The sequence below is a fragment of the Trichosurus vulpecula genome, chromosome 3, assembly GCF_011100635.1.
Source record: "Trichosurus vulpecula isolate mTriVul1 chromosome 3, mTriVul1.pri, whole genome shotgun sequence".
Lineage (NCBI taxonomy): Eukaryota > Metazoa > Chordata > Mammalia > Diprotodontia > Phalangeridae > Trichosurus > Trichosurus vulpecula.
In genome coordinates, this window is record NC_050575.1 from 364431445 (window position 1) to 364437100 (window position 5656).

General features: G+C 37.5%; 1 pseudogene; it reads left to right on the forward strand.

The window, feature by feature from the left end:
- The first annotated feature begins 1586 nt into the window (after nucleotides 1–1586).
- On the forward strand, nucleotides 1587–3455 carry LOC118841328 (annotated as a pseudogene).
- The last annotated feature ends 2201 nt before the right edge of the window (nucleotides 3456–5656 follow it).

The window sequence follows — 5656 nt, forward strand, 5'->3', positions numbered from 1 at the left end:
CTTTTTTGCCATTTTGAATATTGTATTTCAAGATTTTCTCTCTTTCATAGGAGAAGCTGTCAGGTGTCAGGTCTTATATTATCCTGACTAGTTCCTTGCTACTTGAACTCCTTTCAGGCCACTTGAATACTTTTTTCTTTGGTGTGCAAATTCTGGATTTTGTCTATGACATTGCTGGAAATTTTCCTTTCGGAAGTTGTTTTTTTTCCTTCAATAGATGATAGATTCCATTTTCACTTTGTCATCTTGTTTTAATAGATCTGGGCATTTCATTCATGATTTCTTGAAATATATTGTCTAGGTATTTTTTAAATGGTGTTTTTTCCCGTAACTTCTGTCATTTTAAAATGATATCTTATTGACCTGTTTTTCAGGTCAGTTATTTGTGATGTCATATAGCTTATATTTTCCTTTATTTTTTCAATCTTTTAATTTTTTTAATATTTCTTGCTGTCTCATGGAATCATTGATTTCTGTTAGGTCTATTCTAATTGTCAGAGAGTATATTATTTTTATAAGGTTTGCTACTTTCTAAGTTGCTTATTCTCCTTCTGATTCTTTTCTCCATAACTTTTATTTCATTTTTATCTCTTGTTTGATTTCTGATAGGTATTAATACAGTCCTTGTTGAAGATATTTTTTTTCTTTGAGTCTCTGCAGTTATAGTAAAATTATTCACTTTTTTCTAGATTGGATTTTTAAGTATCTCTGGAACTATAATAATGTGAACCATTATCTTCTTCTGCTTATTCTTTTTGGCTTTACTTCCTGAATTGAAATTTTATGCCGGTACAAGACTCTACCCCCTTCTATGCTATTGAGTTAGGGTTGCTGGTCCTGCTTCCTATGGAACTGGTAACCTGTGTTCATACATTGTCCTCTACTTTGTGAGGTATGTCCATGTCAATATCCCTGATAGGTTATAGGACTTCCAGATCTTTGAAGTTTAGAACAATGGACCTTTTGGGTCCTCTATGATGTCTTAGGAAAGATGTCTTAGACCCCATAACCCTTGGGCCTGCAGTGTCCCAGCCTGACTGTTTTGCCACGACCAGGCTGGTTTCTGGTACTTCTAAATTGTTTCCAAAGTCCGTACTATGGGTTTCTGACCCTTTTTATGGAGTCAGACTCTTATTTAAGATGTCTCTTTTGCAGTTTTCTAAGAAGAGCCCTCCAATCTTGCTGCTTCCAGATAAGGAATCATGAAAGTTACAGATCAGCTCTGACCATCTGATATAGTATTGGGAGGCTGTCAGTGTGTCTCCTTTCCTATTTCCTACTATTGAGAATTACATTTATGAAGAACAGGTAACATTGGATTAACAACTATTTTTACAGGGTTATTGGATTGGTTCATATAAAATAGAACAACAGTAACAAAAGAAGCCCGTTTGACTTAGTGGAAAACAAGGAAGTATTAAAATTTATCTTCTCCCGCGTGACCATGGCTGGCGCTGGGCAGAGCTGTTGGCAACACTGGGCTGCCCGGGTGCATGGCTACCCCAGTTGCCTTGGCGATGGAGGCAGCTTTAGGGAGCAGTGGTGGCTGAGCCACTGCTGTGGGAGGAGACCTAAGGAGAGAACTAAAAATGGGTCCAGAGCCGGGAGAGCCTGGACAGGAAGATGGAAATGATCATGGGAGTGTGCCAGACGGTTGTAGAAATGGAAAGGGTGTGCTGATAAACAATGCAGAGATTAACCCTAAGGAGAGATCTAGGGACCCTTCTTTGGAAAAACGGTACCAAAGTGAACAGAAGCAAAGTAGTGCTCAAAACTGAAAGACTCGCTCCCCAAGCCAAAACACTCATGGCAAGCACAGTTGTCATAGAATGACTAAAAGTTTGCTTAGAAAACTTTGCAAGGAACAAAAACTCCATGCAACTCTGGAATTAAATGACATGCTTTATTTACACTTCAAAGGTTTTGACTGCATTGAGAACCTGAAAGAGTATACAGGATTACAGTGTCTTTGGCTAGAATGTAATGGGATACAGAAAATTGAGAACTTGCAGGCGCAGACAGAATTGCATTGCCTCTGCTTACAATTAAATTTGATTCATAAAATTGAGAACCTAGAACCTTTGAAAAAACTGGATTCCCTCAACCTCAGTAATAACTTTATGGAGAACCTGTCTTGTCTTCCAGTTCTAAACATATTGCAAATTGCTAACAATCAGCTAGATACTATGGAAGACATTCAGCGCCTAAAGGACTGCATAAGTATTTGTGTTCTTGACCTTTCCCATAATAAGCTGAGCGATCCAGATATCCTTTGTGTCCTAGATGCCATGCTTAATTTGTGTGTACTGAATTTGATGGGAAACACAGTGATTAAGAAAATTCTGAACTACAGAAGAACACTTACCATTCGACTGAAAGTCTTAATCTACTTGGATAATAGGCCAGTTTTTCCAAAGGACAGAGCATGTGCAGAAGCCTGAGCTAAGGGAGGGAGTGAAGCTGAGAAGGAAGAAAGAGACAAATGGGAAACCAGAGAAAGAAAGAAGATTAAAGATAGCATTGATGCATTGGGCATGATTAGAAAAAGAATGATGGAGAAAAAGAAACAGAAAGAAATGGAAGAAAAAGGAGAGACTCCACTGTCAAACAATGACATAAGAACAGATCCAGACATAGAAGGAGGTCTGCAGTCCCCTGATGAGGAAGCCACACAGCAGGAGAAAGAGAAGTTTGTTTGAGAGAGTTTTAAGGCCTGGGATGAATTCTTTCCTGAACACTCCAATGTGAAAAGTAAGGTACCTACTGAAGCTCAAGGAGAAAGCGAGGAAAAGGAGTCAGACCCAGACCCCAGAGCTGCACAAGAAGAATCAACATTAAAAGCTGTGACTACAGAGAAGGCAGAATTGGATGGAGCTGAGGAATTAGAAACCATTGAATTGGAGGCAAAAAACAGACTCTTCATTGATTTTGTGCCTGATTTAGAAGATATGGAAGTCAATGAGACATTTCCAGAAAATTCAGATGAAAACAAAACCTCTTTTCCTAAAATTAAAATAATTTCTGGAGCAAGTGATGACAATGATCCCAAACTGGAGGAAGGCTACACAATGCAGGACAAAACATCTCTAGATAACACTTTCTAATATATTTAAAATTTCTAAAGATACTTCAAAGAAGGCCATCACACCCCTTACAGAAATATTTGAGACACAAACAGGGACTTAGAGACCAAAAATGACCATTCAAAGCTGTCAGAACCATTGATTCAAGAGACTGGTACAAATCCATTAGAGGAGTCACTGATGTACCCAAACTGCAATGAAGAAAACCAACAACCTATTTTCGATGTAGATCAGAATGATACTCTGGCTTCACCCTCTTTGGCAGAAAGTGATACTTCAAAAAATAAGGTATAATTTTTGACAGAGACTGAAGATTTCATTGTGCATGCGATCAAGGAAAGCAATGAAGACATTGAATTTGGGGTAGATTAAATATCAAAGATGGACTTTGTGGGATGGTTAGCATCTATTTTCCCACAGGTATATACACACACCAGTGTTAAGGTATGCTGATTATTTGGCATTGCCCCACTGTCCATAGAGTCCTATTTCCAGATTGATAGCATGAGGGTGGAGAAGAAATATGTGGCAGTCTTAATTAAGGGAGAGCACCAGGGCTTGTCCTCTGGCAAGTACTTCTAGGTAATAGCTAAAGTTGAATTGATCTGTCTATTTAGAATGTCGACTTATTCTTTTAGCCATTGTAAGGGATGTGAAACAGTATTCCTCAAATTCATAGTGTATGATTTTATTTTTTCTGGTTAACATTGGTTTACTGTATTATATAACTATAAGCTTTCCTTTGGAGCTTCATAAAAATTTCAACATCAAAAAAGGTTATCTTCCAACCAACTGCCTTCCATGCATATATTAAAACATACATGATTGCTTCATGTATGTAAGCACAGAGATGATTCTTTAGGAATCCTCTGATGATCAGTATTAAGTAAAACATAAAACGTGGAAACACGCTCATCTGAAGTTTCTCACTGTCATGGAAAATGTTTTATATTAATACCAAATGGAGGAGGGCTCTTTCATAGATGATGTTTTTCAAAGTCTGATGTTCTTCAGTGACTCAATTTCAGCCTATTAAAGTGACCCAAGAATAATTCTTTTCTTCTTTATTAATAATACTTGGCTTCTATAACCACTCAAGAAAGCTAAACATAGATATCCACATAGAAAAGAAAACAAACAAATCAACCAATAAACATTTATTAATCACCTCTTAATGACAGACACTATACTAACTATGAGGAGTGTTAAAGGAGGAAAAAGACTGTCCCTGCCCTCAAAAAGCTTACAATCTAATGGGGGAGAAAATATGCAAATAAACATATACTTAATAGAGGGAACACAATAGAATTAAAAGGCATGGGGAAAGTCTTCAAGTGTAAGACTGAATTTTTGTTAGGACTTAAAGGAAGCCACAGAGGTCAATAGTCAGAATGGAGGAGGGAGAGTGTTTCAGGCATGGGGGACAGCCAGAAAAAGTACTTGGAGCTGATATAAGAAGTTTCTCATTTGTGGATAAGCTAAGAGGCAAGTGTTGATTGAAGACAGAAGGGCACATGCAGAGAGTAAGATGTAAGAATCTTGGAAAGGTAGGAGAGGGCCAGGTTATGAAGGTCTTTGAATGGCAAAAAGAATTTTCTATGTGATCCTGGAGACAAAAAGAAGTCACTGGAGCTTATTGAGTAAGGGAGTGACATGATTTGATCTACAATTTAGGAAAATCACTTTAGTGACTGAAAGGAGAATAGATTGGTCTAGGGAGAGAATTGAAGCAGGCAGACCCTGAATGGACAATACATTTAATTAGTTCATCAATGCATATTCCTTGGATAGGCACTACACATGCCCAATGAGCTGGTCCCAGAACAGCAGAAAGAGTAGTCTGGATTGAATTTAGAAAATTTGTGTTGCATCTTCAAACATTCTTAACTGTTTCCTACCATCAAAATCCATCCTTTTTAAGCACTGAGAATTAGAAATAATAATTCTGCAAATATTTCCTATATAAGTACTTTTCTAGGTGCAATGAATGAACACATAATTTTGGAGATAGTTATGCCCTACGTAAATATTCATTGCAACTTCACTTGATACACATACTTCTAAAAAAGAGCACATAAGTTTGGTTAAGAAAATCTGCCATGATTTTCCATATAAAATTCACACATGCCCATCTGTGTGTGTGTTCTGAAAAGATTACAAAGTTGGTCTTTACCTGGGGAGAACTATGTTGAAATGTGTTAGATAATGAATTATTCAATGTGATTTCACAGCCTGCAGGGGTCCTGCACCTGTCTGGAATGCATGTAGACCTGATTAGATAACATTTGTCAGCTGTGTCAGCTACAGGTAACTCCCTGGCTGGAATTCTGTTTCTTTTTTGAAAGTAGAACCAAGTAATGTTCCACATTTCACGGCATTGTAGAGGATGTTGTATGAGTGTCACGGTTAGACATTATACAGCTGTTGCCAAGATAATAAACTATTTGCAACACCGCTGTCTGCCATCTTTCCCTGCACTGATAATGAATGGGAAAAATAAAATTGGAAAGTTAGGACTCTTTTTTCTTATTTGAAGGCCATTCGAGTTGAAGTATAATAGATTTGTGTTTTAG